This window comes from Uranotaenia lowii, chromosome 1, assembly GCF_029784155.1.
Source record: "Uranotaenia lowii strain MFRU-FL chromosome 1, ASM2978415v1, whole genome shotgun sequence".
In the NCBI taxonomy this organism is placed as follows: Eukaryota; Metazoa; Arthropoda; class Insecta; order Diptera; family Culicidae; genus Uranotaenia; species Uranotaenia lowii.
In genome coordinates, this window is record NC_073691.1 from 105,969,044 (window position 1) to 105,996,889 (window position 27,846).

Consider the following 27,846-nt stretch of genomic DNA (forward strand, 5'->3'; position numbering starts at 1 on the left):
AATCTCATCAGACCAAAGAAAATCAGGCCACTCCAATCGTATGGACTTGCAACCAAGGTCACAAGCTCAAAGCGGATATTCGAGAAAAAGAAACTGGCAAAATCCGAGAGGAAGAGGCTCCTACAGAAACCGTGCCATGGGAAGAAACATCACAACACAAATGAATCCGTGCTGGAGATGTACCAGCAAATTCCACCCGCCATCATCTTGTCCAGCTATAGAAAAAATCTGTCGTAACTGCAAAGATTCTGGGCATATTGAACGCGCGTGCAGCAGCATCCCTCGTCCGGTTCAACCTAAACGGCGTATCAGCGAGGAGATTGAGTGTTCCAGACCGAAAAAGATAGCGGCGACCATTAAAGACGACGATGATAATGATGAAACAAATATTCCCGTAAGTGAATAAAAGTTCTACTTGACTAATGCTTTGAATCAACTATGAAGTTATTTGGTTTTATTTCTATTTTGTTTTGATTTTATTGAACTTATTGAATTATTTGTTGAGCTAATAAACTTTAAATAAACTAAAACGAGAAACATTATTTTGATTAACAATAGTCCTTGTTCAAATTAGGAGATTTCACTTAATAGAGTATTCTTTTTACAGAACGATACTTTCAGCGTTTTTGCGATGAATTATTGCTCAAAGATGAGCAATCTTCACGACGGATTAGTTGTTGGTATGATAGCAGGCGTAAGTGTGACGTTTTTAGTGGATTCGGGAGCTGAGGTTAATACGGTTGGTGACGACGTTTTTAAGTCGCTAATCAGCAACCAACAATCTAAAGAACAGTTGTTCTCTATAACAAACGGCCCAGATAAACCTCTTAGAGCCTATGCAAGCCCAGGGGTTATACCCGTGATTGCAACCTTTGTTGCGGAGTTATATGTTTCCGACGATCGTCCATGCTTCTTTGAAAAATTTTATGTGATTGAAAACGCTCGACCATTGCTAGGTAAAAACACAGCAATCCGTTACAGCATACTTTAAATAGGATTGAAAGTGCCCATCAATTATTCCGAACCACAGAGTTGCAGTACAAAATTATTTCCAGGAGAAATTATGGCCGTGGCAAAATCAGCAGAGTTCCCGAAGTTTAACGTCCCTGCAGTTGTTTTGAACTACGACAAAAATAAACCACCATCTCGAAACGTTTTCACCAACATTCCCCTAGCGTTCAGGGCAGAGACACAACGTAGACTAGACGACTTGTTGATGACAGGAATAATCGAGAAAGTAACTGATTCAATGGACATGTCTTTCTGCCCGTCCCTCCTAGTTGTCCCCAAGGGGAAGGACGATATACGCCTGGTTGTGGACCTGAGAAGACCGAATAAATCAATAATAAGAACTCCATTCAGAATACCTACTCTGGAGGAGATATTGACCGATTTACACGGCTCTAAATGGTTTTCCACCATCGATTTGCGAAGTGCGTTTTTCCACGTGGAACTGGCAGAGGAGTCGAGACACCTCACTAACTTCTTCGCCGGAAACGCTACCTTTCGCTTTAAAAGACTCCCTTTCGGACTTTGCAACGCTCCCGACATCTTCCAGGAAAACCCTTCAGACCAAGGTCCTTGCGGGATGTCGGGGCGTCCGCAACTACTTAGATGACATCATCGTGCACGGAAAAACGAAACATGAGCATGATCAGAATTTGCAGGAGGTATTGTCCCGGCTACAAAATCACCACGTTAGTATAAACAAAGAAAAAAGCGTGATAGGTAAACAGTCCGTGAAGTTTCTCGGGTTTTCGTTGGCCCACGATGGCATGCGTGTCGAGGAGGAGAAGCTTAAAGCTATAAAGGAATTCCGTAGGCCAGAAACTCAGCTGGAAGTAAAGAGTTTCTTGGGTCTGATGAATTTCACTGAAAAATTTATTTTCAAGAGAGCAGACAAAACGGAAAAATTGCGGCTACTGGCGAAATCAGAGTATTTTTACTGGGCGGAAGACGAAGAAAGGGAATTTCTTTTTATGAAGCATGAAGCCCTCAAGTCAATTTCTTCACTGGGTTATTTCAGTGCGTCAGACGATACCGAATTATACGTGGATGCCTCACCTATTGGCTTGGGCGCAGTGCTCGTCCAATTCGACGAAGCTAAAAACCCGAGAATAATTTCCTGTGCCTCAAAAGCCCTTACCGACGTTGAGAGAAAGTACCCCCAAACTCAGAGGGAGGCGCTTGCCATGGTATGGGCCGTGGAGAGATTCACTTTCTATCTTACCGGCAAGCGTTTTTCCATCAGAACATATTCCGGAGCGAATGAGTTTATTTTCGGACAGGGCCACAGAGTTATTAAACGGGCGATTTCACGAGCCGAGTCGTGGGCATTAAGGCTCCAGTGTTACGACTTTGAGTAAAGCGCATCCCGAGCCATCTAAATGTGGCTGACGCTCTGTCTCGATTGATAAGAACTAAGCTTGATGAACCGTTTGACGATGATAACGACAGGCACCTCCTTTACGCTATCGACGGAGGTTTCATGAATATAACGTGGAAGGATGTGGAAGCTGCGTCAGAATGCGACCCGGATCTTCTGAAAGTCATAATTTCCATAAACTCTGGAGTATGGGACGAACGTCTCCGTCAATACAAAGCTCAAGCCAAACATCTGTCGTCATCAGGGCCCATTGTATTCAAGGAGGACAGGATAGTGCTCCCAACCAAACTCCGTCCAAGAGCTTTAGAAACTGCGCATTAAGGCCACATCGGATGTGCGGCTATGAAACGTGTCTTGAGGGAGTATTTCTGGTGGCCAGAAATGGGAAAAAACATCGAATCATTCGTTAAGGAATGCAAAACATGTGTAGTTATCTCCAAGCGCAACCCACCTATCCCATTAACCAGTCGCGAGCTACCAGATAGCCCGTGGCAAATGCTGCAGATCGACTTTTTGACAGTGCCTGGATGCGGTTCTGGTGAGCTTTTAGTCTGCGTAGACACGTACTCCAGGTATCGTATTATATTTATGTATTTTATTTACCAATGATTTTATACGATTTAATGTCCTTCAGGTACTTACTTACTTACTTACTTAATGATCCCGCGTCGATCCTCCGGTGCATAGGGCCGTGGTAAAAGACCTCCACTGTTGACGATCCGGAGCCAGCGTCTTCACCTGGTCCCAGTCAAGATTCTCGTCGACAGTTCGGATTTTCATCTCTTCGCAGCGTGTGCCCAATCCATCTCCACTTACGTTCCCGAATCTCGATTTCTAGCGCCTTTTGATGACACCGGCGATGTAGTTCCTCATTCGAGATCCAGTTGCCAGGCCACCAAGCGCGGATGATATTCCGCAGGCAGCGGTTTACAAATACCTGCAGTTTTCGCGTCGTTACCGCATATGTGCACCAAGTTTCGCACCCGTACAGCAATACGGATTTGACGTTTGAGTCGAAGATTCGGATTTTTGTTCGTAGACAGATCTGGCGTGACCGCCAAATGTTTCGGAGACTCGCAAACGCAAATCGGGCCTTTCTGATCCGTGTTTCGATGTCTTTTCTGGTACCACCATCAGGCGTAATCTGGCTACCAAGATACTGGAAGCACTCCACTTTCTCAACTTGTTGCCCAGCTACCATGAAACTGGAGGGATTTCCTGTGTTGATCTCCATCGACTTGGTCTTTCCGACATTGACTTTGAGACCTGCTGCCTTGGAACTTTCGGTGAGGTCGTCGAGTTTGCTCTGCATATCTGATCTGTGTTTGGGCGAGCAAAACTATATCGTCAGCCAGGTCAAGGTCGTTCAGTTGCTCCATTGTTGAAGGATTCCACGGCAATCCTCGGTTCGGTGCACAGTCAATCGATCCAATCAGAATCTCATCCATTACGATTAGAAAAAGTAGCGGTGATAGAATATATCCTTGTCTCACTCCAGCAGTTACCGGGATTGGTTCGGACATTAGGACTTTAGGCTTGGGACATTGGGACTTTAGGCTAACAACCTACTGCTCCCGATTTGAAATTGTTACGGAATCCGAAAGAAATGACCTTCAGGTACTTAGCTGTCATTGAATTAAAATCCATTGAAGCTAAAACAACCAATTCGGCACTCTGTAAGATTTTTCACACATAGGGCTTGCCGCTTTCTATTCAGAGTGATAACGGTCCCCCATTCCAAGGAAATGAGTTCGTGAGTTTTTGGGAAGAAAAGGGTGTACGAATCTATAAATCAATTCCATTACATCCGCAATCTAACGGCTCTGTAAAGCGGCAAAATCAGGGCATTATCAAAGCCCTTGCCGCAGCAAAAGACGTTGGTAGGAATTGGAAGGAAGCACTGCAGGAGTATGTACATATCCACAACACAATGAAACCTCACTCACGGTTGAGGTTAACTTCTTTTGAGCTCCTCGTTGGCTGGAGATATCGTGGGATTTTCCCCAGTCTTTGGGATTCGAAAAGGAACCTTGAGTTGGATAGGATGGATATTGCAGATGCAGATGCTATATCAAAGCATAAAAGTAAAATTTACGCGGATAAACGAAGAGGTGCAAAAGAAAGCGATATAATAGCCGGAGATAATGTTTACATTGCTGTGCCGAAAATAAAATAAAACCGACCCTCAATTTTCTAAAGAACAATTTACTGTGTTGACTCGGCTTGGAACAAAGGTAGTAGTACGGAGTGAATCCGGAATTCAATATGCTCGGTGTATACAGGATGTAAAACGTGTTCCAGATTCAGTCCTCAAAAACGTAAAAGCCTTAAATGACTTCAAGGATTCTAGTCCTTAGGCAGGAACGACAGATAGCCAGAGCTCGGATAACCTTCAAGAAGTAAATTGTTTTTTTTTTTACCAGAGAACGCGCTACATTAAAAGCCAAAACGAGATACTAAGAAACCTAGAAAATTTGACGATATGATTTTATATAGTACTAGCAGACCCGGTAAACTTCGTCTTACCATGTTCAATTTGGCGTCAATTTTCTATTTATCTTAGTTTTCTTTACATTTCCCTTCTTTCCCTTTACTCGAGTCGTCCCGCTCAATTCTATCAAAATTAAACCAAAGAATTTAAACTCAACGGGTCTTTTCAAATTCAATTTTTATAACTTGTTCAATGAATGACTGTATGTTGATAATATGTATGTTTCATTTGCTGTAGTCCATTCAGTAGATTTATTCCGTTTTGTTATATTGTTTTTAATATCGGGACAATTTTTGGAGTATTTTCCGAATATTTTGCCTAACGCAGCGCTTTCAGCTCCCAATTAGCTTTGTGTGGTGTGTTTTTTAGAGCTGAAGAAATATAAAAACATAAGAAAAGATTTTTTACTAACCATTTTCAAACAGCTTTTTATTCACCATCCTCATCCTTCGAAGCAGTTTGAAATAAAATTGAATTAAATTTTCACCAAAATCATTTCCAAAAAGATTCGCCTGATAATTAAGTTATAGACTTTACACATTTCAACTTAAATTGTTCCCAAACAGCACTTGTCATGGCATTCAATCTGGCGATATTGTGTATTGCAAATTCCTTTTTTTTTATTCAAGCAAAAAATGCAAAATAATTCCTTTGAACTTTAACCCGATGAATCAAAGAAACGATTGGTTTTGAAAAGAGGAAAACATATGTTTAGATATATTCACCCATTATTTTAAAGATTTTAATTGAAGCAGTTCTGATTTCAAAATTTCCTGAACATTGTTGTTGGTGATCAGCGATTTCATTTAGGATTCCGTTATATTTTTAAGATTTAATAACATTTAATTGAAAAGCAGATTTTTTTAAATTTAATAGATCGAAAAGAAATAATCTGTTCAGGCTTCGATGGTTTCATGAGTTCATTTTGTTTCCTAAAAATTATCATATAAACAAAACCTTAATAAAAATTATGTGTCTTTTTTACTGTAAATCTTAATTTTCAAAAATGAAACACCGCACAGAAAGAAAAATGTAATCTTACATTGCACGTTTTCTCATCATCACCACAAATAATATGAAAAAGAGTATAGCAGCTTAGCATTTAAAAGGAACTTTACATGTCATCGCATGCGAAATCCAGCGTAAACGTCAGTTTGCCAATTCTGTTTTGTTTTCGTTCCTATTGGATTCCCAACGCAGGCGAACTTCTTCAATTTCTTGTTCAATCTGGTCGTGTGCGCTGATTTGAGACAAACAGAGGTAAGAAATATGATTAAACAATACCATATTTTCAAAATAACAACTTTCCTTGGCAGGAAATCGATGGTGTATGCTGCGATGGAGCTGAATGTGAAATCATCGCCCCAGACTTTGGTTCCGTCGTCGGGAGAATCAGGTGAAAGAAAATGTATCGATAGTTATAATTATTTTATACCTACTTCAAAGTGTTCGGTTCAAGTGTTCATCTTCAAATATTGAGTTTAAAAACGTGAAATAAATCTTTTTCTCTGTACAAATCCTATTTTTTTTTTAAATAAGTAGAATACTCCCTGACAAAAAAAGATCAAAATAATGTAAACCTACAGTAAACAACAGCATTGAGTGCTCATAAAAATTTACATGAAATATGCCGTTTCTTCGCACGTAAATAGCCGATTCCCTTCTACCCATGCTGTTGCATGTAAATCTACGTGGATTTTTCTAACTGTGCGGTCAAATCCTAACGAATATCACCACAGTTCAACTTTCATATTCTCTGAATAAAGTAATATTTTCAAAAAAAAATAGTAGTTATGTTGACAAAAGGAAATATCGAAATATACATTTGTCCCATTTATTGGGGCAAGTGAAAACACATAGGTCTTTTTCAGATGCGTCAGTGAAAAGACATTAAAATGAATTTAATACTTGTTCTTGTTTGTCTGTTTTATCAACTTTCATTGCTATATCCTTAATAAGTCCGGAATCAATTAATGCTTGGTACTTCAATTTCACTGAATGCTGTTCAACCATAAGACCTCGATTTACAAAGACATTTACATCAATTTTGAATATTTGCTTCAGATTCAACACTCGGGATATCCTTTCTGGCCATTTTGGAGATAAAATTCTTAAATTGTAGATGTTTCATAGCTAAATGGCGCGTTTTCACTTATTCCACCTAAGAAATTACAGGAAATAATTCTATTTTTAACACTTTCAGGTTATATTAAAAGTTCATCATAAAAATCTGCTGCCCTTGGAATATCAATAACAAAAAACTTTTTAACAAAAAAGTGAATCAAAAGTCTCTTCTATATAGCCAAAATTTGTAAAACAAAAACACACTTTTCATGTTAAGTTTGTACTTGAATTGTGTGTGCAAACAAACAGTAAACGTGTAAACAGTTTTTTGGTGAATGATTTTAAAAAAAGAGTTAAGTTTATTTAATCAAATTTTTTTTTGGGCCCAACCATTTTTAGATGAAGAAATAATGTATACATTTTTTGTAAGTTTACACTTGCTCTAGTCTTTTTTCTCAATTGAAAATTCTTCCGGAAATGCATATCCTCACTTTTTGTTCTTAAAAAGTAGATTATTTTATTGATAACTTCAATTTACGTTTGCAAAAAATCAAATAGTTCAATCCTATCTAATCTATTTCAAAGAACAGACTCTTGATGAGAGGACGAATGACCAAGTTGGTTAAAATCCTGTATAAATAAACAAAATGAAATAGAATAGACTCTTGTTCAGTTAATGTGTCTTGCGTTCTAGGCGTATTGGGTTATACGAAATTGAATGTAAAGCTTCCCAATTTCTTATCTCAAACGTCCGCAAAGTGTCATAACATTATTTCATATTTATCTTTACCAAATTCATATTTCTGGACAACAATTTACTACTTAAATTAACACGAATTAAAAATGGTTTTAATATTTGAAATCGTTTATATGGTTTTGATTCGATTGATAAAATATCAATCGGTGTCACATCTAGGCGTCATTTATTACCATGAGCTGTGTACAAATAAGCAAAAAAAAAAAACACATCTAGGTTGCATATCGCCCCCACGTGCATAAGAAATGTTGGTACTTGGTTGAGAAATAGGCGCCTAATTTTTAATTTTTTCCAGCGATCAATGAACTATTAACATATAACATATAACTATATTATCTATATGTTTTATTCGATCAGCAAAATGTCAACCTGAGTCACATCTAGTCGTCATTCATAACCATGTGCTGTAGAAATGAGCTAGGAATCAAGAACAAAACCAATTACATCAAGGCTTCATATCGTCACTGTCGTGTCGTTTTTCAGCCATCTTCTGGAATCTGGAATGCAAGATCGCGACTGCGACCGCTCGTCTCAACAATCGTTAACGGAATCTCATTAATTTTTTTCGTACATTCTCTTTCCCCCCGCGGGGAAACGAACGTTCCCAGACTCTCTCGATATTTACTCTCGCAACATAGAAACGAAGCACTACATGTACGATTTCGTTCATTGCAGAGAATGCTCTTCTAAGTTTTACAGCCGCTCGATTTTCGCTTTCTCTCACACACATTCATGATGACTCGCTATCTTTCGCGATGTCTCTCACTGCGATTTCCTTTTCTTTGTTTGAGGTACGGTTGGATTTGTTACACTCAAAGAATTTGTCTTCTGTTTTTTTTTTATTTCATAATATTTTTTTTTAATCCCACTATGATCCACTACATTATTCCCCTCCTCTACTCTTTCTTAATATCAAAAATTTAAAAAAAAAATATATTTTTCTAATTTGGTATATTTGATTTATTTTGAGGATTCCCGTGAAAACTTTCTCTAATTTTCTCTAAAATCAATGGAACATTACTTCATAAAGTATTGCAGTAGTGATTGAAATGAAAATTTATCAGTTCTTATTGTCACCTACGTTGTCTTCGGCATGTTGATCTTCCTCCCTAGCGCATCCATCTTGTCCACAAATGCGATCCTCTTGGCTTCGAAATCCAGATTATCTGCTTTACCTTCACGTTTCGTTCCCGTCCGGATCAACATCTTGCAAGCTCGCCTGAAGTTACCCTTGCATCCAAACTTAAAACAAGTCTCATCAACTGCACTGCAATCATCCGGTCTGTGGAACATACTGTTGCACCTGTAGCAGCGTTCACGTGAATCCTTCCATCCTGGTGCTGCACGTCGACTGGGACCCGGTTCTTCCCTACGATGGAACTGCTTATTTTCGAATCGTCCACGGCTCATCGAGCTTCGCGAGTACTCCTGGTTACTACTCCTCCCTCGGTCAACACTCACAAATGCAAATGTAGCTTGTTCGTTCGTTCCATGTCGGAGGCGGTAATACTCCTCGTTCAGGGTGACAGCTTGTATTTCGCGAATCTTATCGATGAACTCCGCTAGCGTCCCTTTTCGGCCAAACATTTAAAGCGCCATCATTCGAACTATCCTAGTCTTTGCGTGCCCTGTGACATTGCTCATAACCTCTTCCAGTTCCTTCCCATCACTGAATTCATACATCTTGGCCGTGGCACCGACCCTCATAATATAAGACATATCGAGTTCATCTGACTTTTGGACCATCAATGCCAATTTGCGCCGTTGCAGCAATATGTCCGATCCGGAACTTAAATACGCCTTTAAACGATGCATGGCATTCGCGAACGGATAACCGGCTGGATCGGGAGCGTCATCTGTCGACATCGTGTTGCTGAAGATTTCCATCTACTTCGGGCCTGCTTTCACTTTAAACACAATGAACTGTGTCGGCTCATCGGAAATGCCGACAATCTTCACCATTGATTTACGCCTTGACACTCAGGTATATTGATAGAGGAGATCGAAATTTGAATCACCGACGACATGTATCGTGAAACTTCCATTGTAGGTTCACAACCCACGCAAACATTGCGCTGCATGCAAGAAGGGCCGACATCACTTTCAAATTCAACACTGTTCACTTCAGCAGCATTCTTCTGGGAAGCGCCTAAGGGAAGTCGCCCACATTGGCATTGCGTTGCGTACTTGAAGGGCCGACATCACTCTCGAATTCAACGCTGTTCACTTCAGCAGTATTATTCTTGGAAGCGCCCAACGTTACCTGGAGCGACCGCATGGTTTCCTGGGCTCTTTCCAATTTCTCACGCATTTCCACAACTAATGCATTCGATGCCTCAAGTTCTTTTCGAACCGTATCAAGCTTCGACACTTTCTTCTTTGTCATCCTGCAATTCACAAACCAATAGAAAAATATTTAAAATTTTCCTTTAACTTCTTTTTTTGTTTTTCTTTGCCATGAGACCTGCGCTCCTTTTGTTTTTGGCTTTTCGTGTATATCATATGCAACCACTTGAATTTATCTTTTCCTTATTTTTTTTAGCCACGAGACCTACGCTCCTTTTGTTTTTGGCCCATTTTTGCTTAAAATCTTTTGCCTGGAGACCTATCGCTCCCTTTTGTTTTGGCAGAATTTGATAATCATGATTAAATTGCCATGAGACCATCGCTCCTTTTGTTTTTGGCATTTTTTTTTTGCTACCACATTACCACCTCACAATCATATTCATCGCGCCATATTGGATTTTCACTGAACTGATTCTTCACTTTGGTTTGCGACCATCACAGCAGTAAAAACTTTCTCTAAAATATTTCACACTTCCGCTTATCCTTTGTTGCTTTTTTTTGTCCACGAAGACGATGAAGTTTGCGAAATATACTTACCGCTTGGGAGCGTCTAAACCACGCCATTGTCGTGTCGTTTTTCAGCCATCTTCTGGAATCTGGAATGCAAGATCGCGACTGCGACCGCTCGTCTCAACAATCGTTAACGGAATGCTCATTAATTTTTTTCGTACATTCTCTTTCCCCCCGCGGGGAAACGAACGTTCCCAGACTCTCTCGATATTTACTCTCGCAACATAGAAACGAAGCACTACATGTACGGTTTCGTTCATTGCAGAGAATGCTCTTCTAAGTTTTACAGCCGCTCGATTTTCGCTTTCTCTCACACACATTCATGATGACTCGCTATCTTTCGCGATGTCTCTCACTGCGATTTCCTTTTCTTTGTTTGAGGTACGGTTGGATTTGTTACACTCAAAGAATTTGTCTTCTGTTTTTTTTTTTATTTCATAATATTTTTTTTTAATCCCACTATGATCCACTACAGTCACCACTTGCATTGAAAATATGCTTTGTTGAGAAATACGCGCCAAAATATTCTCACTGATCAGTATGCTATGCCATGGTTACTATCTTCTAACGACGTCTGCTCGCGACGCCTCGACCTTGGAGACGAAAAACAAACCGCCCAAAGGAAAAAAAAATCTCGAAAAAATGGAAGCCATGACTTATATTTCATTCAAAAAACTACAAATTTAAATATTACGGACAATTGATGCGACTTTGTGTTGTTTTTATTCGATATAAACCGATTCGCATGGCTACAGAAAATTTTTAAAAAATAATTTCATTCGAACCTTTTGGGTAATTTCGGAGGAGTAGTACTACAAACACCGTTACAAGAGAATTTTATATAATAGATTTTCCAATAAAAAAAAATCATGTCCATTAGAGAGTAGGAGAGAAGGGACATGTAGAGTATAAGACAAATAAATAAAACGTGTTAATGGTAGAGAAAAATAAATGCGAACTTGTAATAACTTTCCAAAATCAGTCTTGGTTTACTTTGCGTGCGCAATGTGTCGTGTATGAAAAGAGAGATTCGATTAAGTATTTTATGCCAAAAGAGAGAGAGAGGATAAAAAGGATTCATCTACCAGGGGTGTCAGGTGTCCTGATTTATCAGGATTTGTCCTGATTTTCGAGAGACCGTCCTGATTTTTCAAAAACGCTTGAATTGTCCTGATTTTTGAAAAATGGCCCTTAAATGTCCTGATTTGTCCTGATTTTTTAAAAATATCCAAATCATAACTAAATTTATTGTTAAATCAAACAAATCTCAAAGAAAATAGTTCAACCAGTTGAACCAATGAGATTCTTTGATTCAAATGACATTAAAATGAGGTTTTTCGATATTAACTGCAGGCCACCCAAGGTTGTTCTCACTTCAGTTGCATAATTCGAGGCGTTTTCAGCACCTATATTTCGCCTTTAGTTATGCAATCGGAGCAGAACTGCATTTTGTTTTCACCAATTCGGGGGTGTCCTGAAAAATCCTGATTTTTTCTTCGCGGTGTCCTGATTTTCGACAAAACGACCTGGCACCTCTGTCATCTACAAGCCCGTTCACATACACTGTGACGTGAAATTATCTGCTGAGCATATTTTTTATCATACAACTTTCTTTTTGCTTGAAACGAAACTAATGACTTCAACGTACTTCGAAATTCCTTTGATCAAGTGTACACAGAAAAAAAAATCTGAATCCTAAACAACACTGAAATTGGAAATCTTTAATGTTACATGACATAGAACGCGATTTATTAATGTAAATTTACAGATAAAAACAAGATTGAATCCTTAACAGCACTGAATTCTAATGACACAAATATTAATTGACACGGAACGCGATTATTTGATGGAAATTTACATCGCATATGATGTAAATAAAAAGAAGCATCACATATGATGGAATTTCCAGTGCGAATTGAATATTACACGTCTTTAATATTTTACATGTCTTTCAAATTCCACACGCCTGTAGATGTTTACAGGCGTGTAATATTCAACTCGCACTGAAAATTTTGTCATATGTAATGTTTTTTTTATTTACATCATATGTGATGTAATTTTACAACTTTTTTCTGGTCAGACAGAATTCTTAACAGCACTGCAATAGAAATTTCTTAAAATTACACGACATGGAATGTTATAGGACATTGAATTAATATTCAATGAATATTTTAAAACACTGAACGCGTTAGTGTCATGCAAAAATACAGACTGTCAAAAACAGGCACACACAAATGTCAACAAAGTGTTAAGTCAAGTCGTGCACCATATATAATATTTTATAATATTTTACTGAAGCAGTTTTCCCGCGAGTGAGTTAATCGATCTTGCTGGTTGCTGGAGATCTTTGATGCAGATCTGAAAGTGGCTCCACGTTATTAAATTTAGGATCCGGTACTTTGTGGAAGAAAATAGAAGTATGGATGTAACTCCTAGAGACAAACAAAATTTGTGAGATAAAAAAAATTTGCCGTTTAATTAAATGAATTATTTTAATTATAGAAAGATTTTATTTTTTATTAGGAAATGAGAAAATTCCATTATTGAATCATATTAACGTTTAATTAAATAAAACAAATTCCAGTTGGAAAGTTTTTATTTCAGTATTCAGTGATTTTATAATTTACATCATTTTGATTTTACACGTTGCAAAATTTTACATCACTTTTATTTTACATATTGCAAAATTTTACTGGCGTGTAATTTCCAACTAGCACTGAAAATTCCGTCATGTATGATGCTTCTTTTTATTTACATCACATGTGATGTGATTTTACAGATTTTTTTCGTAGTGTGTAGCTTCCGATTTTTGGCTGCTGTTAAGACTCACTTCAATGGTGGTATGAGTTGAATAGTTAGGAAAAATATATCCTGAATAAACAAGAAACTTCAATATTACGTTATGCCAATAAACAGTATTCCATTTTTGCCTTAGACACAACATAGTAAATGCTTAAAATGCCAAAAACGTTAACAATTTGAATGATTGTGGGGCAAATGCAGATAATTGCATTTAAATTTGCAAGTGTCATGTATAAATTTTCTTAACAGTACATAATAGAAAAAAGTTAAAACACACTCAGAAATGAAAAAATATAAATATATTATTTTTCATGTATTTTCATGCTTTACCGTGCCCACTCACTGAATTATTTCTCTGGGTGTAATTACTGGAGATTTCTTGCCGAGAAATATCCCGGTTATTAAATTGTATGCATTGGGATTCTTACGGAAGCGACATCTGGTGGTTGTGGAAAAAAAGTAGCAACCGGGGCTTTAAAGCAAACGCTTGAATCAGAAATAAACAAAAAATAAAGAAACGAAAATCGTTTAATTTTCGTTTAAATTCTATGGTTTACATATGATTGACCATAGCATACAAAACAGGTACACTTGTCCTGTTAAGAATAACTTGCTGCTACGGATTCCATTCTGTTTAAATACATTTTCAAAGAGGATGGAATTATAATGCAGTCAAGTTAAGTGGCATTTTCCAACTGAAGTATCACGTGCTCTCCTTGTTTAGCTGGGACTCAAACGAATTCAAGACAAAGCGTTTGTTTGAGAAAAAAATATCGCGGTTAATAAATTTTATGCATTGCTTCATTTCTCGCCTAGAAATGATTGTGAATTTTTATTTTTACGGCGCGTTCGTAAAATGATTTTTTTGGGTGATGCCTCAGTCGATAAATAGATGTCAAATCACTTCCCAATGCTTTTGCATACGTTTGTTTGTAATTCACGAACGCCAGCATCGATAAAAAAAATCACTTTGATAGAAAAAATCAATTTACGAACACGCCGTTAATGATTCCAGTTTATTTTTGTCAGAGAAATAACCAAATGCCTGAAAACTAAAAATTTGAAAAAAAAAATTCGGGCCGCACGAAAGGATCTCGTGGGCCACATGCCCGCTTGATGAATGAACTTGCTTGGAGGTGGAATTATCGGTATAAGATTCAATGCCGGAAAGCATTAACAAGGTTTCTAATAACTGGCATTGTTCTCCCAGCGCAACCGCATTGCATATATATGAAAAACAAAACCTAATAAAACATATCGCATATCCCTACACAAGACAAAGCAGGATGGCAGTCAACAATAGGTGTGTTCAACAGAACTCAATCGAAATCAATTGAAATGGATTGACAGTTGCTCAGCTGTTTTTCCAATTGACTTCAATCGATTTCTATCAGGCTGCTGAATGAACAGCCAGACACTAATACTAACGCGCTGTGTTTATTGTGATTTTCTTATTCAGCTATAGTGTGATGTTCCGGGATTGATTTTCTTATGAAAAAAGCAAAATCGGAATGATCTTCTATTTAATTTTTTATTAACTTTTCGATTCCCGATGCGTCTCCATTAGAATGAAAAAAAAAAAAAAAAAGTGAGTTTATGTTTCGTCCCCTCCAAAAGGAAAATGAAAAAAAACGTCGTATGATGTTTTTTTTATGAAGCTCACTTTTTATTAAATATTTTTGGTGCAGCAACTACACTGAAAGATGCTTTTAAATACTGCATCTCTGACACACCACATCGCCCGACATCACTTTCACTGGCGAAGCACCACCGTCTCGGAATACCTGGCAGAGCGCGACTGGCACAGCAACACCGACCCAGCATGATTGGCACAGCACCACCGATACAGCATGGCTGACATAGCAGCACCGACCAGCACAGCTGACACAGCACAACCGACACCGACTTAGCACGACCAGAATAGCACCACCGACTCAGTACACGACAGAGGACACCGCAACGAATGACATCAAACTTGAAAACCAAACCGAATCAGCTGTTTTTTGACAGTAAACAACTGCATTTGTGTTAGTGCGATAGAAACCGATAGAAACGAATCCTGCTCTCGAGCTTGATCGATTTCGATTGGTTTCGATCGATTCCGATTGGCTTCATTGAACGTCAATTGGATTAGTTTCGATCACAACATTGGCTGAGTGAACAAAAATTTACCAATCGAAATCGATTGAAACCGATTTCAATTGGCTGTTGAACGGGCTTAAAGATATTATCGAATGAATACCGAGCGCTGTGTGTGCATGTAAACCGGCATAAGAAAAAAAACATTTCTTTGTTTCTAAGGTTCATGTCATGCTGAGGCGACAATGCGTCGCTTTGTGTTCTACGTTCCAATAAGAAAGCAATACAACGCATTGATATGACATACTGGCGCGCCATGGCGCTTTGAAATTCACTACAAATCAGCACTTCTCTACATGTGATAATGCTTGGAATCGTCTCCTTTCCTTCGGGAGCCATTAAAAACTCATCAGATCATGACCCGGATTGCAAGAATGCCGAAATTTGAACCGACAAAAATCTTTGTTTTTTTTTTGTGGGAACTAAGAATTCATCATTTTCTCGCCGATTAAGATATTATTCAGTTTTTTATCACAAGTTTGGACGGATCTTCGAACTATTGTGCTTAAAACCCTGAATCACCGCTTCAAACCGAGAAAAAACAATATTCCCATTGGATTTCCTACTTGTCGCGCTTCAAAACACGCTGGCATCAGCTTTGTCGCGCTTTCAAAGCGCTCAGTATGACAGGTCTGCGATTTTTTCCATGGAGATTAAATGAGAGCAGATATGTCGTGTGAGAGCGTCACAAGTCAACGTGCTGCTTGTCGCCTCAGCATGACATCAACCTACACTCAGCCGAAAAAGGAACGTTAAATTTACCTGGGTTTTCACGTAGCCACTCGTTACGTGAATTTTTGCCTGGTTTACGTGAAGCACTTAGCAGTTAATAAAAAAACACTTGATTCTTACGTGAAATTCACATAGTTGAGTGCTGTCAAAACAAAGACACATTCGATTTACGAGAGAATCCAGTGATCCGCCAAGTACAGAGGGATTTGGTGCATTTTATGTGCTGATCACGTAAACCTGAAAGGCTCATTCACGTAAAACCTGTGTGAAGGAATACCAGTTCTCAAGATGGCGCGGATCCGACAGTTTGTGCATAAAGACGAAAAAAACCTGAGTGATGGAGAAGCTGATATTCACTTCGTAAGTAATAAATAGAATATTGTTATTTGGTTGCTATTAACATCTTTCTTTTTTTTCAACAGGATTCGAAATTGAAGCAGCTGGGACGGTCAAGCAACCGCTTAAGAAAAAAATATCTCCGAGTTAGTGATCAATGAATAAGTGAATTGTTCAAAGTGTCAATTTAAAAGTGGAATTTGAAATTTCATATGTTTTGTAAGTGCAAGTTGTAGAGAATAATGATAAGGTAATAATAGATATGAAATAGGTATGAAATCATGAAACGATAAAATAAAACGGGTATTAAAAATGTGCTTGATACTAAATATGAATCATTCTAATAGCTAACGTTTGCCAACGATGAGAGAGCTTTGAGCTCAGAAGTAAGAGATTGTTCTATACACAATGTGAGAGAAGAGTAATGGTTTTTGAAAAAGAGAATCATCTTCCAAGCGAATGGAAAAAAGCTGCTTGATTGATCAGCGATGATTCGTCAGTTGATAAAGAGTTGTTAGGAAAGACAGTTCATCGCGTTCTCGTTATAGGAAAAAGGTGATTATTTTGTTCAAAATGGCGATTGGAAATCGAAAGTTAAAGAAAGCCATTCGGCAATTTACGATGTTCCGCATTTCAGTCGCGTGTACCTGGCTGTATTCGGAAGCAATAAAATCCATCGGTTACGACAATGGCGTGTTCGGTAGTGAATGGTTCATGAAAAGAAAAAGTAATAGTTCTGTGTCAAAAGTGCGAGAGGTTTGTTTTGAGCGATGATTGAAGCTTACCATGGAAGTTGATATACCATCAAGACGCCATTCACCGCCCAGACACCATTTACCGCCCAAAATCACCCTTTTGTGTGTATTTTGAAAAAACTGGGATGTTTTCTCCAAATATAAGACCTGTGTTCTGTGTCGGCATCATTGTTCGACCATTTCACTGAAAAAACATCACTTAATTATGCTAACTATAGCCAGAAATAAAATATTTGGTTTTTCGTTTCCGGTCAAATTATTGAATTCGACGCCTGTTAGCGAACTAGGCATTACTGTACTCCTAGGGCAAAAAGGGTTTTTGTTTACTAGATAGTACCTATTGGACCTAAAATCGACTTGAAACGATAGTTTTATTTTCGTAGAATAGATTTGCATAAAAAAAATTTCGATTTTTTCAATAGTTGTTGTTTTTTGAAGCGTTTAGTGATGGGCGGTAATTGGTGTATAAAAAAAAGTGTGGGTTCCTAATGACCGGTCACGCACAATTTCTTTGTTTTTAACGCATGTATTGTGTTAAATGTGTAAATTGTAAGAAGCATTTAGTTTGAATATGTTAGAAAATGATGTTTTATCGCTGAAAGTAACCGATTACTTGAGGTTGTTTGCCGGGAATCATCATTTTGTCAGTCAACGCACTTTGTTAAAATTTGTACTAAATTTGCGGAAAAAAAATCACAAAATGTATTCTCTAAAGAGCCAAAATATGGTTTTGACAGCTCGTTGTATGGAAAATATTAAAAAGAACAGTTTCCGTGTTGTTATGATAGTTTTTCCTTGAGAAAACATTATCGATACCCGGAAAAGTCGAGTGGGCGGTAATAGGGCCAGTTGAACACCCCAAAGTTTAGTTAATTATTTTGAAAAGCGTACATTTTTCGCATTTCACTAAATTTTTTATTTAAAGTAGAGCAGTTTTGGGATGTATTGGAAAAGAAAGCGAATAAAAATCTGCCGTCGTTTTTTTATTACACATGTTTGAAGTTGAAAAACCGCTTAACTGGGCGGTGAATGGCGTCTTGATGGTATTCAGGGATGCGAATGTAAGTATGTACAATTGAAAAGTAGAAACGGCCATTGAGAAGAAGTTTGCTTTGCGAAACAATTATTTTTCGAATGTGGCAGAAGGTTGTCTGTATTCGTACTAACGCTTGAATGTAGGAGTTATCGGCTGGCAAAATTTGTTGCTATTGATACTCCAAATGGTTTACAAAAAAAGGAAAACTGTAAAAGTGCTTGGAAATTAAAGTTACTCTTGTTGATTGTTCGAATTTAGTACGGTAGTAAAATAGAATTGAATCGGAATGAAAATTACTTGAAATAATCAAAGTTTACGGAAACATCTATGAATTACATTATTTTTAATACTTATGAGTTGACTTTTATAACAAAATTACCAAAATGTATCGTTTATTTATCAATAGAATGTAATAAAAGGGAAGGTAATAAACTATATCAATTTTTAAATGTGTTTGCCTGGAAAAAAAATTGTTGATCACATTTTCAAGATAACTGCAAAAAAAAAATTAAGAAAAAAAATTAATGGACTTATATTTAGTTAGTTGGCTAGTGAAGTAGACAATGTGCAACTCGAGACCCCATACACCCAACCCTCGGGTAGTGGTCATATCACCTCTTGTCTGCAACTCCGATTCTCTACCTCCCCGTGGTACTAGCTGGGGTGCGAGCAACCTTAGCGGAGATCGGGTACCCAACCCCGGTGGATGCTTTGGTCGCATGCAGAATGAGTCAGGGGGCTTCGTACGCGTCTGTTCTCCATGTTAGGGGCGGCGTGCGGAGTGCAACAATGTCCTGGTGGTGTTCGGGACCCAAAACAGCAACATCACGACGGTCCTCCTGCGAGATAGTGGGGTTAGCTGCGGGCCTTGCGAGCCTGTGACTACTAACAAAACATAAGCAACGAATAACGAACAACAAATTTCGGATGGAAATCGGCAAAGACCCACGCGACGAAAAGGGACTAGCGATTGGAAACTTGGAACATGGAACTGCCGATCTCTAAATTTTGTGGGCAGTACCCACGTGCTCTCCAACGAATTGAAGAGCCGCAAATTCGACATCGTAGCGCTGCAGGAGGTATGCTGGAAGGGCTCCACGGTACGAACGTATCCAGATGGTCGTGCCATCTACCAGAGCTGCGGCAACACACACGAGCTTGGAACAGCTTTTATAGTGATGGGAAAGATGCAAAAGCGCGTGATCGGGTGGTGGCCGATCAACTCACGAATGTGCCGGTTGAGAATCAAGGGCCGGTTCTTCAACATCAGCATCATCAACGTGCACAGCCCTCACCTCGGAAGTACCGGTGACGACAAAGACGAATTCTACGCGCAGCTGGAGCGTGAATACGACCGTTGCCCAAAACATGATATCAAGATCGTTATCGGGGATTTCAATGCTCAGGTCTGCCAGGAGGAGGAATTTAAACCGACTATTGGAAGGTTCAGCGCGCACCAGCTGACCAACGAAAACGGCCTCAGACTTATTGATTTCGCCGCCTCCAAACGAATGGCCGTACGTAGTACCTTTTTTCAGCACCGCCTCCCACACAAGTACACCTGGAGATCACCGTACCAAACTCAATCACAGATTGACCACGTTTTGATCGACAGCCGGCACTTTTCGGACGTCATCGACGTCAGATCCTGTCGGGGCGCCAACATCGAGTCGGACCATTATCTGGTGATGGTGAAGATGCGCCCAAAACTCTCCGTAGTGAACAACAAGCGAAACCGGCGCCCGCCTCGGTTAAACATCGCGCGACTGAAGCAACCTGAGGTCGCGGCAGACTACGCGCAATCGGTCGAAGCAGCGCTGCCGGCAGAGGGCGAGCTTGACGAAGCCCCTCTCGAGGACTGTTGGGATACCATCAAAACAGCCATCAACAGTGCGGCGGAGAACGTCATCGGTTATGTGGAGCGATCTCGACGGAACGACTGGTTCGACGAGGAGTGTAGGAGGGTGATGGACGAAGAGAATGCCGCGCGGGCGGCAGTGGTGCAAAGAAGCACCCGTCGAAATGTGGAAAATCACCGACAGCGGAAGAGGCAGCGAGTCCGACTTTTCCAGGAGAAAAAGCGCCGCCTGGAGGAGGAGGAGCTCCAGGAGCTGGAGCAGCTGCATCGTTCCCAAGAAACACGAAAGTTATATCAGAAACTCAACGCATCCCGCAAAGGCTTCGTGCCGCAAGCCGAAATGTGCCGGGATAAGGACGGGGGTATCCTGACGGACAATCGTGAGGTGATCAAAAGGTGGAAGCAGCACTTCGATGAACACCTGAAAGGCGCACATGCAGGAGATCAAGACGGTGGGGGAAGGTACATCGCCGGCGTAGCCAACGACGAAGAGGAGCCACTCCCAACGATGAGTGAAGTTAAGGAAGCCATTCGCCAGCTGAATAGAAACAAGTCGGCTGGGAAGGATGGCATCGCAGCTGAACTCATCAAAATGGGCCCGGACAAGTTGGCCGATTGCCTACACCGGTTGATAATTTGGATCTGGGACATAGAACAGCTACCGGAGGAGTGGAAGGAGGGGGTACTATGCCCCATCTACAAGAAGGGCGACAAATTGGACTGTGAGAACTACCGAGCGATCACTGTCCTCAATGCCGCCTACAAAGTGTTGTCCCGAATCCTACTCCGCCGCCTAACGCCACAAGCAAACAGATTCGTGGGAAGTCATCAGGCCGGCTTCATGGAGGGACGGTCTACGACGGACCAGATATTCACATTACGGCAAATCCTCCAAAAATGCCGTGAACACCAAGTCCCTACGCATCATCTATTCATCGACTTCAAAGCCGCATACGACACGATCGACCGTAACGAGCTATGGAAAATCATGGACGAGAACGGCTTTTCCGGGAAGCTGATCAGACTGATCAAGGCGACGATGGATGGAACGCAGTGCTGTGTGCGGATTTCGGGTGAATTGTCGAGTTCATTCGAATCGCGCAGGGGGCTTCGACAAGGTGATGGTCTATCCTGCATGATGTTCAACGTTGCGCTAGAAGGTGTTATTCGACGAGCGGTGGGCGAAATGCGGGGCACGATTTTCAACAGATCCAGTCAACTTATCTGCTTTGCCGATGACATTGATATAGTCGGCAGATCATCTGTGGCGGTGGAGGAGATCTACCGCAAACTGAAACGCGAAGCAGGAAGGATTGGGTTGATGATTAATACGTCCAAGACGAAGTACATGCTGGCCTGCGGATCCGAGACCGACCGAACCCGCTCGTCCAGTAATAACAAGGTCACGATCGACGGTGACGAGCTGGAGATAGTCGAAGACTTTGTCTATCTCGGCTCACTGGTGACCGCAGACAATGACACCAGCCGGGAGATCCGGAGGCGAATTATCAGCGGAAGTCGTGCCTACTATGGACTCCACAAGCAACTGCGGTCGAGAAGACTTAGCCCTCGCACGAAGTGTAACCTGTATACGACGCTCATTAGACCGGTTGTTCTCTACGGGCACGAGACATGGATATTGCTCGAGGAGGACCTGCGTACACTCGGAGTATTCGAGCGACGAGTGTTAAGAACCATCTTTGGCGGCGTACAGGAGAACGGAGTGTGGAGGCGTAGGATGAACCACGAGCTCGCGCGCCTCTACGGCGAACCCAGTATCCAGAAGGTGGTGAAGGCTGGTCGGATACGCTGGACGGGACATGTTGCGAGAATGCCGGACGACTGTCCTGCAAAACAGGTGTTCGCTACGAATCCGGTAGGAACAAGACGAGCGGGGGCGCAACGAGCGAGGTGGTTAGACCAAGTGGAGCGTGATCTGGCGAACGTGGGGTGCCCGAGAAATTGGAGAACGGTTGCTATGAACCGAGTGAATTTTAGGAATTATGTTCGTCAAGTTATGTCGTAAGACGGAATACTATGTAAATAAATAAAAATAATATTTAGTTCTGTTAAAGTTGAATGGCTGCTCTCATTAAATGAGAAAAGTTGAAGTACAAAAGGATAATTAGATCAAAAAGAACAAACCAAAATAAAGTCATGCATTGAAGTGACTATCAGTTCCGATTACGTGAAGATACAAAAAAAAAATAAATGAAGTCCTGCTTTTGGGTGAATTACAGTCCCGATCAGGTTGATTAGTTGAAAATAATGCTGTAAGTTAAACTAAAGTCCTGCTTTTGGATGAATTACAGCTCCAAACAGGTAAGATAAAAAAAGGAAACGAAAATAAAGTCCTGCTTTTGGGTGAATGACAGTCCCAAACAGGTTCAGTTAAAAAAAGGAAAATGAAGTCCTGCCTTTGGGTGAATTACAGTCCCAAAGAGGTTAATTAAAAAAAAGTAAAAAAAAATAAAGTCCTGCTTTTGGGTGAATAACAGTCCCAAACAGGTTCAGTTGAAACGAAAATGAAAATGAATTCCTGCCTTTGGGTGAATTACAGTCCCAAACAGGTTAAATTGAAAACAAAAAATGAAGACCTGCCTTTGGGTGGATTACAGTCCCAAACAGGATCAGTTCACAAAAGAAAATGGAGTTCTGCCTTTGGGTGAATTACAGTCCCAAACAGGTTGAATTAGGAAAATAAAAAATGAAGTCCTGCCTTTGGGTGAATAACAGTCCCAAACAGGTTCAGTTAAAAAAAAAAGGAAATCTTAGTTTTGGGTGAATTACAGTCCCAAAGTACTTGAAAATAATAATATAAATATATATCCTATATATATATATGTAGGATTGGTTACTACACCTGATGCAAAGTAGAAATGTGAAGATCACCAGCCGGCCACCCTAAGCATCCACCCCCGAAGAAGGCAAAGGAAACGAAGTGTTATTCACGTGCACATCCGGAAATCTCCAATTTGAGCAGTTGACAACAGTCTTCAGACTAATCCAACTGCTAGAAAACTGTTAATAAATAAAAAAAAATAAAAAAAATAATCAAGTCCTGCGATTCCTTTGAGTCTGTCGTACAGGTATAGTTAAACAAAAATTAAGTCCTGCTTCTTCGTTAAGAACAGTCTGGTACAGGTTAATTTATCAAAAATAATGATGTATATAAGAATGACGTCTTGCTTTTGGGTGATTGGAAATCCCATACAGGTTAAGTTTTAAAAGAAGAAAACAAAAATTTTCAGGTTATATTGTTGACATAAAAAATTATCGAAGTCATAAACATAAAAGACTTAAGTGTAAAGAATCATTAACTAGATAAGTCAAGATTCGAATCGATTATCAAGAATCTGAGTTTAAAATTTAGAGTAAAAATACTAGTGGAAGAACCCAGAATAACAAGTAGAAGCCAAAATTTAAAAGTTAATCAGAAAAATAAGTCCCTAGAAATAAGAATTTCGAGCGGGAATTAAAAATTCAAGTTTGAAGAATTCGGAATCAAGAGACAAAAAAATAGTTGGAATAAAAAAAAAGTTTAAGAAGCAAAAGAAAAAAATCTAGTGTAAAGAGTCATGTGTTGACATGAAACTGTAAGGTGTGCAGAGGGAATGTCAAGGGTAATGAGTAAAGAGTGGAGAGAAGCTCTATAAGGACAAACCTAGCGTAACATTTAAAAAGGGCGAAACTAGCAGTTAGCTCGAAACGAGAAAAACGCGTTTGAAAATTCGGAACACCTATTCAAATCCTATTTATAAAATCGACCAGTTTTTGTTCAACAAAATCGAAAAATGTGCATTATATTCACTTATTGTTCGATGGTTATCAAGAACTTTAACTTTTTTCGCGTAGTTTCAGAGATTTTCGAGTTTCGCCCTATTATTGTTTTCGATTTCAGTTACGCCTGCAAGTTTCGCCCAATTGATCGGCCGTTTTTGTTTTGGTTTTGAAGTTACGCCCATTCATCCCACACGCAAAAACTAATTAGGCCGTTTTGTCACATACGCTCAACTCAGTTACGCCTTTTGGCTCTACACGAATAGAAAAATTCACTCCATTTTGAATAGGCGTAACTTCACGTTCCAACGAAAATGCATCAACTGGAAGTTTCGCCCAATAGAATTTTATCAATTTTTTTAAAGTTTTAAGTTATTTTAAGATGAAACCGCGTTTGATAGGTAAAGTGCAACCGGGTGCATCCGGAATGACCGTTAACTCGATTTGTTTACATTTGGCAGTTTCGCCCTTTTGAAATGTTACGCTAGAAACGAACAAGAACAGAGTGAAAAGCAAAAAGGGCGAAATTAGAAAAAAAAGAAAAGTCAATGATCAAGTGTCAAGATCCAGTAGTTTATGTTCAAGAACCGAAACCTAAAAGTCAAAAGTAAAAGAAACCAGTTGAGGCGTCAAGTATGATGAAGAAGAAGTCCAGAATTAAACATTAATCACATTCGAAGGTTCAAAAAAAACTAAGAACCCAGCATCGATCCAAGAGCAATAAATAAAAAGTACAGAGTGAAAAGAGATTGGTAAAGACGGAAGATTAAAGTAAAAATCAGATAGAAGAATATAGAGAGTAAACATAAAAAGTAAAGCAGAGAGAACGGAGTTTAGAATCAAGAACTAGGGATAAAAAGCTAAAAGTGAATAGAAAAACATGGAGAGAAATGTACAAATATTTAAAGGTAAACTTCAAGCAAAATAAATAAAAAAAATATTAATAAAAAATCTAGTGTAAAGATTAAAAAGTCATCATAAAAAAAAAGTAAAAAGTTTAGAGAAAAGTGTCAAGGAAGAGTGAATAGTAAGAGTAATAGAACAAAAGATAAATAGTGAAGAGAAATGAGTAAATTTTAAAGAGTCAACATAAAACAAAAAGAAAATAAATAAATAAAAAGTCTAGTGGAATGATTAAATAGTTACGAGTAAAAAAAAATAGAAAAGAGTATAGAGGAAAGTGTCAAGGAGCAAAAATAGAGAGTGGAGAGTAACTTTAATAAAAAAAGAATCTAGTACAGAGTGAAAAGCGAAAGGTTAAAGAAAAATCATGAAATAGATAGGGGTAAAAAAAAAGTTATAGGATAGAGCGGCAAAAGTAGTAAAGAATAAAAAAAAATTGTAATTATAAAGAACAAATAAATGCAAAATATAGAGAAGACGTAAAGAATGGATAGTAGAGAGTAAAAGAAAATTCAACTTGATTCAAGAGTGAAGATTACAGAGTGAAGAATGAACACTCCAATTTGAGGATTCCAGGTTCAGAAAAGCCAGAAATCGAGTGACATTGAGCAAGAATAATGAGTAAGTTGCAACAATTTGCAACCAACAAACAAGAAGCAAAAACAGAAAGCCAATAATCGAGAGTCAAGAATCAACAGTTTATGTTCAAATGCCAAAAGTTAAAAGTCAAAAAGATTCAAAATCAAGAATTGGAGATTCAGAGCGGGTATTCAAGATTAAGGTTAGAAAAATTTGTAACCATTAGCCAAGAGGCAAGCCAAAAAAAAAGGAATTACCATGAGTCATGATTGAATAGTTTATGTTAAAGTGTCAATAGTTAAAAACCAAGAATTAAAAAAAAAACATTAAAATGAAGAAAAATACCTAGTACCATGACTTCTATGTCCAGAACTAAAAATTTTAATAAATGGTTGAGAACTTAGGATCCAAGAGTCATAGATGAAAAGTACAGTTTGACAAGTGAATGATGAAAACAGAAGATTAAAAAGTGCAGTGTGAAAGTGAAGACTTGCGAACAAAGAGTTAAATTGATAGAACAGTAAATGAGTAAATAGTGAATATAAAATGGAAAAATGAAAGAGTGGAGAATGCTGAGTTCAAAGTAGAGAATATGCAGTACAGAAAAAATAGTTAAGATAAGAAGTTAAGAACAAAGAGTGAAGAGTAGTGTTTTGAATAAAGAGTGAAAAGTGAAGGGTAGGCGTTAAGAGAAAAAATAGGGAGAACATTGTACAGAGAATAGAGTAAATATTTTAAAACAAGATCGGAAGATATAGAGCAAAGAAAGAAGAGTAAACAGAAAAAGTAAAAAAAAAAGTTAAGATTAATGAATAAATGTGTCAGAGTAAAAAAAATTTAATGGAGGTAAAATAAAAAAAAAGATTTTCCTAAGGCTTAAGGCTTGTAAATGTGTATCTAGTAAACTCGGAAGTACTGAGAGTACAGGAGAAAGAGTGAAGGACAAAAAGGAAAGATTGAAGAGAAGCTCTATGAGCTATAAGTGACGATTATATAGTGAAGCACAAGAAATGTAAACAAAAATGTTAAGGGTAAACTGTTTCAAGTAAAAAAAAAGAAGGAAAGTAATGAATAAAGGAGGTTGAAAAGGATGAATGTAATGAAGAAACACACCTGGGAAGTCGTAAAGAATAAATTGTAGAGGAATAAGAACCAGGGAGTGAAGGGAAAAGTAATGATAAGAGTAAAAAAAATTAAAAAACACAAACAAAGAATTCACAGTAAAGAGTAAAGTGTTCAAATTTTCGTGAGAAACATTTCAGAAACTATGGTTTGAACAGTAAGGTTAAAAAAAATATTGATAGATCCTTTTAATTCAACCAATGTTGTAAATGATTTAAAAAAAAGTAATTAACGCCGCCGCCCGTGGCGTAGTGGACAGCCTTCAAGTCTTCTAAGCCAGGGGGTGTGAGATCGAATCCCGGTCACGGCATACATAGTACACTTTCGGTGGGTTGGTGGTTTTAGCACTTGTAAGATGCTAGCCATCATATCCTCGAAAGATGTACGCCTTAGAGTTAAGAAAAAAGGAATCTCTTCGAGGAAACATCATGTTTCATTGAGATCCTGTATGTGTTTGTGTTCGTTTTTTTAAATAAAAATCAAATAAAACATGGAAATCGAAGACTTAAAAAGAAGTCATATCAGAGGATAAAGCATAAATTAATAAAGCGAAGAGTAAGTATAAAAGCGTTAAAAGCAAATAAATAGAAAAAAAAAGAAAAAAATTTGAATAAAATGGAAAAGGTAACAACAAATAGTTGTTTACAAGAAGTGTTATGAGTGAAGAAAAGGGTTCAAAAATACAAAATTAAGGTGATGCACAATGAGTGAAGAGTGAAAAAAAAGAAGAGTTAAAAGTGAAGAGTGAAAATAAAAATATAAAGAGTAATGAGTAAAAAATTAGTAGTAAACAACGTAAACAGTAAAGAAAGTTTTACAGTAAAATTAAAAAAAAAATGAGTACCAATCATCAAGTGTCATAAATTCAGAGTCAAACGTAAACTTTCAAGTATCTGGACAAACAAATAGTTGAGAGTTAGGAGTCCAGAGAAGCTAAGAGTATGTGGGGGCCAAATTTAAAGGAAGTGCCGAAAGCTTAGAGTCAAAATTAAAACTAAATATTTCGAATGTCTAGAAAAAAAAATTGTCCATAATAGAGTGTCAGAAAGAAAAAAACAAATGTCAAGAGATGAGTGGGAAATTAGAAGTTATAATGCAAGAGGCAAGAGTAATGAATTTTTTGTCAATAGTAAATTAAGTAACGAATAAGAACTCAGAAATCGAGGTTTCTAGATTAAGATTAAAATACATTTATCTAAATCCTGAAGAGTTGAGATGAAAAGTGAAATGAAAATAGGACAAGAATCACA